Here is an 8,949-nt window from a genome sequence, read left to right as displayed (position 1 = left end):
CTGGGGCAGGTGGAAGAAAAGAAGGTTGGTGTGGGCAGGCTGCTTTGCTTGAGTTCCTGAGAAGACACCATGAAGTGTCCAGAGAATGGGTAGGAACATGGATCTGAGTCTCAGATGGCAGGTCGGGACTGGACACGCAGAGCAAGGAGTCCACTGACTCACAGAAGGAATTTGGAACCAACATATGAGAAGAGCTGTTGTAGGTGAATGGTCCATGCACCCCAATCCGTTTGTGGAAGCCCTCGCCCCTGTATCTCAGAAGGTAGCCACATTTGGAGATAGGGCCTTTAAGGAGGCACATAACTTAAAACGAAGCCGTCAGAGAAGGCTCTGCTCCAGTCTGGCTGGTGGCCTTACAAGAAGAACTGTAGACACCCCGAAAGACAGCAGGGATGCCCACGCACAGAGGAAACACCAGGTGAGGACTCCGCGAGAAGACAGACATCCGCACGCCGCCTGCCGAGAACCATCTCCGCAGAAACCAACCCCCGCAGCACCCCGATCTCGGACTTCCCGCCTCCAAAACTGTCATTCCAGCCCCATCTGTGGTTGAGGACCCCTGCGAGGAAGCAAAGGAGCAGCGAGCAGCTTCCGTGGGGCACCTACTCCAGCAGACACTCCCGGGGGAGGCCATTTACCCGCCCAAAGCAAAGGTTGCTTCTGTGAGCAGGAGGGACAAAGCCAGGGCCCGGACTGAACGCAGCCGGGGGAGGGCCAGCTGTGGACACAGCAAGAGGAGCGACCCTTCAAGAGGCTTGGGGGTGAAGGGCAGACCAGATGCGGCAGCAGGCTCAGGACGCCAGGCGTCCGGGGAAGATTTGACAATTTCGTTTTCCTTTTGTTCCTGGTAAAGAGCGTGTTTACCATGTGAGAAACTCAAGACTGCTTTTGTGGAAGAAGTAGCAGTGTATGGCTGGGATATGATGCATCCTACAGGATCCAACAGAAAACATATGGCACTCAGCTGGGACTGTGGACCGAATTTAATACTGAGAGAACGGTGGGCAGCATTAAAGGAACTAAAAGGGATGCTGAGACACCCAAGGGCAGTCATTAAACACTCAGACCCAAACACAAGAGAGCAAGAAGCAGTGATGCCCCCATCAGGCAAGAATGGGAACCGTGGAAGGGAAGGTGTCCTGCATTAGAGGGGCGCCTGGGTGGCTCAGTCCATCAAACCCCCGACTCTTGCTTTCGGCTCAGGTCATGATCTCAAGGTGGTGAGATCGAGCCCTGTGTCAGGCTCCCAGCTTAGCACAGAGTCTGCTTGGGACTCTCTCTCTCTCTCTCCCTCTCCCCCTCCCCCCACTCCACTCTCTCTAAAAGAAATAAATAAATCTTAAAAATAAGAAAAGAAGGGGTGCCTGGGTGGTTCAGTTGGTTGGGCATCTGCCTTCAGCTCAGGTCGTGATCCCGGAGTCCTGGAATTGAGCCCTGCGTTGGGCTCCCCACTCAGCGGGGAACCTGCTTTTCCCTCTCTCTCTGCCACTCCCCCTGTTTGTGCACTCACTCTCTCTCTCATTCTCTGTGTCAAATCAATAAATAAAATCTTTAAAAAAAGAAAAAAGAAGTCGTGCATTAGAGGACATGGTGTTTTTCTCAGAACTACAGCACTGACCCAGGGAGGGACAGAAAGAAAGACCTGATGTCTGCCTCCTTTCGCCTCCTATCTCCTGGAGGCTCCTGTAGACAAACCCATCCAAAGACCGAGGGCGAGAATGCACAGCCAAGGAGCCAGGCTATTGGGATCACGCCCTGGGGCACAGGGCAATGGGATCATGAATCTGGAGGATGTGATAGGTAGATTGTGTCTTCTCAAAAAAAGTACTTTGAAGTCCTATCCCCCAGTCCCTCAAACCGTAACCTTCTCTAGAAATAGGCTCACTGCAGATGTTCTTAGTTAAAACGAGGTCACACTAGAGCAGGTGGGCCCTAGTCCAGCAGGACTGATGTCCTCAGGACAAGACAGCTGTGTGGAGCCAGAAACACAGGGAGAACACTGTGTGGAGACAGAGGATTAGAAGGATGCATCCACAAGCCCAGAATGCCAGGGATGGCTGCCAAGGATTGAAGCAGAGAGAAAGGCAGGGGCAGATTCTCCCCTAGAGTCTCCAGAGAGCTCACAGCCCTGTTGGCACCTTGACTCTGGACTTCTAGCCTCCAGGACTTTGGAACAAATGCCTTTTGCTTTCAAGTGGCAGTTTGTGGTACTTGGTTAGGCCAGCCCCAGGAGACTGCTACGGGGGCGCTGCACAGACCAATGGGCACATTTGGGAAACAACCATAAGCAAAGCCCTTGACTGCACTGCAGGGTCAGGAGTAGAGGCAGTAAGTGAGCCTCCTGGGAAGAAGGAAGGGCAGGGCGGTGTGTGGGGGGTGGACATTCCAAAGGGGATTAAGGGCAAGCCCTCCCTTCTCCAGGGTGTGACAGGCAAGGTCATCTGCCCTGACACAGGGGTGGGGGCTGGAGTAGGAGTAGGAAGGGAGAGGGAGGTTTCTGAAGAAGGGCATAATTGAAGCGTCTGGGGAATCCACCTGCGCTAAAAGGCATCCATATGATTGGCACCAGTCTACACAGTCTTGGGATTTTTCTCCAGCAGCAACTATCCTGGGACGGGACAGGATGGGGATGTGTTTATCAACCCCGGGCTGGGGATGTGCAGTGTGGACTCAGGGAGCAGCAAGACCCAGTAGGACTTTCTATGATGAAGGAAATGTTCTTTATTTTTTTTAATTTTATTTAAATTCAATTAATTAACATACAGTGTATTATTCATTTCAGAGGTAGAGTTCAGTAATTCATTCATTCAGTAATTCAGCATATAACACCCAGTGCTCATTACATCACGTGCCCTCCTTAATGCCCATCACCCAGTCACCCCATACCTCTCATCCCTATCGCCCTCCCCTCCAGCAACCCTCAGTTTATTTCCTATAATTAAGAGTCTCTTATGGTTTGTCTCTCTCTCTGATTTTGTCTTATTTTATTTTTCCTTCCCTTCCCCTATGCTCCTGTTCTGTTTCTGAAATTCCACATGAGTGAAATCATATGATAATTGTCTTTCTCTGATTGACTTATTTCACGTAGCATAATACCCTCCAGTTCCATCCACGTCGTTGCAAATGGCAAGATTTCTTTTTTTTTTTAATGGCTGAGAAATCTGCACTGTCCGGTGAGAGAACCAATAACCACACATGGCAACTAAATGCTTTAATACAGGCTGGTGCAACTGACCGACTGAATTTATTTTCATTAACATAAATGGAAATAAGCACAGGTAGCTCTTGGCTACCATATTGGATCCGGCATGCAGTAGAGCAGGTGAGGGAAGGCAAGGCTGGTTTGCGCCAAGGAGTGCACTCAGGAAGCTGGGACCACAAGGTTGGAGGCCCAGTTGGAGGCTCATCCAGGCAAAAGAACAGTCTGGAATCATTAGATTCTTTCCTTATTAAACTTCTCAAGGAGGAAATTGGTGATGGTCTAGAAGTTGGTGGACAACGCCTTGGGCATGTTTAGGGGTGACAGCTGTATTGAGGCGTGAATCCTGGAAATTATAATTATTATCTAACACCATATTCTTTTCTCAGTTGACACAGGCCCCTGTGTCCTCCAAGGATCCTGGACTTCTCTTACATGTGAGCGGCTTTCTGAAATGTTTAAAAGCTTCCCAGATGTGCCGAGGAGATGTGTCCTAGAGACACATGGTATGGTATTTCCATGGTGCTTCATTGTACCGTTGGATGCTTCCCCCAATGTTTTGGGGGAAGAAATCCCTTAGAGGGGATAAGATGCCTGTTGATTAATTAAACTGTGCAATAAGTCATTTGCCCTCTCCTGGGCCTTATTAAGCTACAGGTAGTCCATAAAGGAGCCCCTAAAGGAACTATAATGTCTGGAGAAAAATATTTAACCACCCTGAATCATCTGCTAAATTTCTCACTGGTTTTCTTGAGGACAAAATGCATTTTTAGAAACTTGGCAGTTCCCCTCTGCTCACCCCCCAATAAATTCTTGGATCCTTAAATAGGGGAGCCATGCTGCCCAGGCTCATTCCAGAAAAGCAAGCTGGGACAGGTTGTCTGGGCAGAAAGTGCCCAACCCAGACCTCCAAACTCTCAATTCAAACCTCCTCTGCTATGTAATGCCACCTCCTAAGCACCACTGACCCAGAGCAAAGCAAAAATACCTTCAACTTCACCCTTCTTCTCAAAGTTCCATAAAATTTCCACCATGGTATTTGCTCAGACACATGAGGAAAAAAAGAACGGTCTTATAAACAGCCATACGAAAGAATTCTAAGTACAGAAGAAAAATAAATGTTGGGAAATCTACACTTGTGTGCATAATGGAAAGATGTGCCCACTGATACATTTGAGAATGACTGATAAACTGTCCCTTTAAGAGAGTAGGAAGCGTGGCCACAGCGCCAGGCACCGTGGCTCACACAGCCCTGGGGGACAGTGCTCTGTGCCCCAGATGCCAGTGACTGGTCATCATAAATCTCCAAGTGTAAAACCCCGGGCGGGGGGGTGGGGAGTGGCCAGGTGTTTCCAATGATAAAATTCACAAGGTAAATGAAAACTCACCTTATACAATATTTTTCCTCCATTGACAAAAGATACCTGCTACCCTTTGTTGAGTCCAGCTGTGGTCTCCGTTAGTGCCAACCCTGGGGTGCCGTTCTCAGAGCCCCACTGCTGCGCACCCCCCATGCCCCCACACCCCCTGCGACCCCACGCCCCAGCCCCCATAGCTGCGGCTCCGGGAAAGGGACCCCTTTGTGGGCAGCTACTCATCCGGTCTGTGGATTTTTCATACGTAACCCCTCAGTGCTCTATTTTTGCTTTTTCCCGTTTATTCAAACATAATTGACCAAAAAAATCATTCAGAAAACCCTCATTAAATCCGGTGGTTTTTATTCTAATGTAGTGGTTATGATGTCATTTGAGGACTTTTGGAAAACAACCTTTTTTTTTTTCCCCAAAAATCTATGAAGTTGGCCTCACCTCTTAAAAGGCTGGGTGTTATCTCAGTAAAACGAGCATCCCCAGGCGATGTTTTCAGAGGGTACAGCCTGGTCCCCCCATACACAGGTGACCCAAATGGCAACATTTCTCTTTAGCCAAACAGCACATGAGGTTTCTCTTACTAAAGTAACACCCAAAGCTCGCCTTTGGCTCCTGCTGGTAAAAATCAATTTTAGCGCCAGGATGGACAGCAGGGTTTAGTGATTAATGGAGTCATTCTAGGTAAGAGTATTCGGTGGTACAGCTAACGTCTTCCGTGAGCCACAGAGCTAAACAAAAGTAACTCACTCTGACTTGTGAGTTTTGTTCTCAGTAGGAAAACGGAACCATTCAAAATAGTATTTTGTGTGTCTCTTCTTCTGAAAGTAACCTGCCGGGTGCTGCGGTGGAGGTGGGCGTGGGACGCAGCCTGAGGTTGGTTCGGAGGCTTCCCCATCATCCGTCTGGAGCATCGTCCCCGTCACGCCACATTCCCAGGACTCAGGAAGGCACAGCATTGACAGCTCGGGGTCTGTTGTGATGACTGGTATTATTTGCGGGTCCGTCTGATGCTCGGCCCCACCACCCGCCGAGGCTGCTCCCCGCAGACACACTGCCAGTAATTAGAGAGGAGCCTGCTTCCCCGGAGCTGTCGCTGGTGAGTCCTGGCACGATTTACGTTGTTTGGTTTTCATTAGGGAACCTGCAGATAGTTGCTTTCAAAAAACGCAGCCTGCCCTGAGGCTAGATGTGGTAAGTCTTGGCCAAATTTCGGAGAGCTTCGTGAAAGTGCATAAATCAGTCAGCTGTGTCTGAATGAGTGAAGTCTTTGTTCTCTCAAAGGGCACGGGTCTCATTCATTCATTCCTTATCCCAGCAGGTACTCAGGGCTCCTCTGCGTGCTGGGCACGTTTGAGGACCCTGAAGACATCAAGATGAGCGGGACAGTCTCCTGTACAAAGGTTCTGCTGCCCTCCTCCCAGTGCCTTTTGGGTGAAAACTACAGCAGGAGATGGAGAACCCGCAAGTGAAACAAAACCCAGGCCCTTCTGTGTCTTCTCTTCTCTTCTGTGTCAGGTGCTCCCAGGTGGGTCTGTGTCAGGTGCTCCCAGGTGGGTCTGTGTCAGGTGCTCCCAGGTGGGTCTGTGTCAGGTGCTCCCAGGTGGCTGTGGTACCTGATCTTTGCTGTCCCTTCTCTGCCATACCTGAGATTGCATCGAGATGGAGTGTTGAAGGCTCTGGGTGCTCAGGGACGAACAGAGTGGACAGCTGCCTCGAAGAAGCATGTGGGGTAGATTCTGATGAAGGTCCCTCAAGGACTTCCACCTCCTCCAGGAAGCCCTTGAGGGCCTGTAGGGCGAGCTGGAGCCCCACCCCTTTGCCTGGCTGGTGGTGTGCCACAGACTGAATTAGCTGATCTCAGGGAAAGCAGCCTGCTGACCACCACGTGCTCCGGCCCTAGCTAAGACCGAGGGTAACATGAATTGAGTCATCGTAGGTGGGGTCAAGAATTTGTTTTTTATTTTCCCCACTGTTAGCAATTTTTGGAAATCTGTGAATTCCTCAAATATTATGCACGTAACCACAGGGTGGGGTTTCAGAAACTAATCGCAAGGGGCTATTAAAACGGGAAAAGAACTTAACATTTGAAATGTTAGAACAAACAACCTCTAGTAAATATGTATAAAGAGAGTGATAATACGGAAAGAATTCTTCTTCGAGGGGACCAAGAAGAGGGCACGGCAATCAGCCACGTCCGGATGAAGTTAAACCTGCCAAGCTTCCTGATGGGGGAACAGAGCTAATGCCTGGATTCGTGTGATAACCTCCGAGCCCCGCCTGCAGGCACAGGCGTCCCCAGCAGTGTCCAGGCTGGCCTGTCACAGGCTTCCTCACACATCCTCCCAGCTGTCCCTTGACGAGAATGTCACACACTTCAGCAAGAGAGGAAGAAGAGGCAGACAGGCGAGGGGACGGGGAGGGGGCACTGACGGACAAGTTCGGGGTGCTGGAGTGTCGCAGAACAGTCTAGATCACCTCTCACCACACACTTTGAGACATACACCAGAGTGGAGTCCGTATTCTAGAGGAGAGAGTCAAGGCTCAGAGGGGCTGAGTCGCTTGTCCAGAGCAAGAATTTGAATCTAGATGGGTCTGAGTCCTAAGCTCTAATGCCATCTCTGAACCAGAACATGCTGGAAAGAAAGCAACAAGCAACTGGCGGGCAGAGGAAGCCAGCTTTGGGGCATGGGCAGTACTTGCTTCCAGAGCCCAGCTGTGAGTTTGGTGGTCCATCCCACGGAAATCTGAAATGGAAGTCTGACTCATTGAGCTCCTGGCTTCAAAGACTCAAGCTGGAGGAATCCCCTGAGGACTGGTCCCCTGGTGTCATCTGGCCCGCCCTAAAGCCAGGGACATTTGGAGAAACATAACCCAAAGTGGAGTGAAGCACACTTCATCTGGCCCAAAGCCAGACCTGACCCCCATAATCATCATCCCTTCGGTCTTGACCAATTTCTTAGAGCTGAGTTAAAATCCAAATGGGTCCACTCATTCTGCATATTCCCTAACTGAAGGAAGTGTTGCCAAAAAGAGCAGTCACTCAATTATTTATGGAGTCAATGAGCCTCTGGGAGGCCGGCTAAGTGGCCAGGCACAGCATGAGACCCCAGAGCCATGGAGGTGTGGTAGCCGTCCCCCCAGCAAGGCCGGCTCTTGGAATATATTGAAGAGATGCTGCTAAGCACAGAGAAACATGCAAACACTCTGCTTGCTGACCATTCGAATGTAGGGGTGTTTTCTGGATCAAGTAACCAAAAGTAGGCGCTGCACATGAGTGAATAGCTCATTACAGAGGTGACTGTTGAAACAAAACCCTGCTTTATGATTAGAAATGCAGCAAAAAGCTTGGCGCCCCCGCCATAAAGGATCTTAACTGAGTAGTGCAGCCTCTGATTGGCTCCCCCTAAAAACAGTATCAAGTTTCAGACATTTCAGGAGTTTACACCAAAAAATAAGCCACGTGGTTTGGGGTTTCCGCCTTCATCACCTACCATATCTTTGTGGCAGCGATCCAGCTTCTAAGAATAAGCTTTCTATCCATATGGTGATCAATATTACTTTTCTACATTGTCAGGAAAAAGAATGAATTTCCAGTTTAACAAGCTCAGAGTAACCTCAGAAGACCAAATCTAGCTATTAGAGAGAAAGGAAGGGAAATGAACCCCCAAGTAGAAATGGAAGAACTTTGCTTAGGTTTAAACCTACTTCTTCATCTGTCCTTCCTTTTGAGTAGAACCCCAAAGGTCCAATTAACTATTTTCAAATACTACTCCTGGGAGGCAATCTTGTTTGGCCTTTGGATAACCTCTGACTTTGGCAAATTCTATAAAATACACGTGTATTTTATCAGAGTATCTGCTCTTGGAAATGAAGAATCAAGGACTTATGCTCAAATCCATAGCTCGGAGGGACGGGAGGAAAAAGAAAATTCTCTAGTAAATTGGGTTTGGGTCTCTGGCAGTGCTGGGGTTTGCTCTGGGCGGCTGGGCTGGCTGGCTCAGAACCCCCACTGGGCCTCTGATACAGTCCGCTGAGACCAAGTCCTTCTGGGGGCAGCGTAGGGGAGCAGCCTCAGAACCCGCCCGTCTTAGGTTCAGACTTCAGCCTCATCCATTTACCCTCCTGGTGCCAGCACCTCTATGCATGAAACAGGGCTGATAAAAGCACCTCCCTCCAAAGCCCAGATGGAGATCAAGAGATAGGCTCAGCCCAGAATCCTTAATCGCAGGAAACAAACTGAGGGTTGCTGGAGCGGGGGTGGGGTGGGAGGGATGGGGTGACTGGGTGATAGACACTGGGGAGGGTATGTGCTCTGGTAAGTGCTGTGAATTGTGCAAGACTGTTGACTCTCAGATCTGTACCTCTGAAACAAATAATGCA

At 49.6% G+C, this 8,949-nt stretch overlaps 1 long non-coding RNA gene across 1 annotated transcript; it reads left to right on the top strand.

The window, feature by feature from the left end:
• The first annotated feature begins 5,198 nt into the window (after positions 1-5,198).
• On the top strand, positions 5,199-6,504 carry LOC145720424 (uncharacterized). The gene is made up of 2 exons (XR_014143321.1): positions 5,199-5,665; positions 5,885-6,504. It is a non-coding gene; the product is annotated as an uncharacterized LOC145720424 (long non-coding RNA).
• The last annotated feature ends 2,445 nt before the right edge of the window (positions 6,505-8,949 follow it).

The sequence above is a fragment of the Leptonychotes weddellii genome, chromosome 3 (genome assembly GCF_054177405.1).
Source record: "Leptonychotes weddellii isolate Sample4059 chromosome 3, ASM5417740v2, whole genome shotgun sequence".
Taxonomy (NCBI): domain Eukaryota; kingdom Metazoa; phylum Chordata; class Mammalia; order Carnivora; family Phocidae; genus Leptonychotes; species Leptonychotes weddellii.
This window is presented reverse-complemented; position numbering and strand designations above follow the sequence as displayed.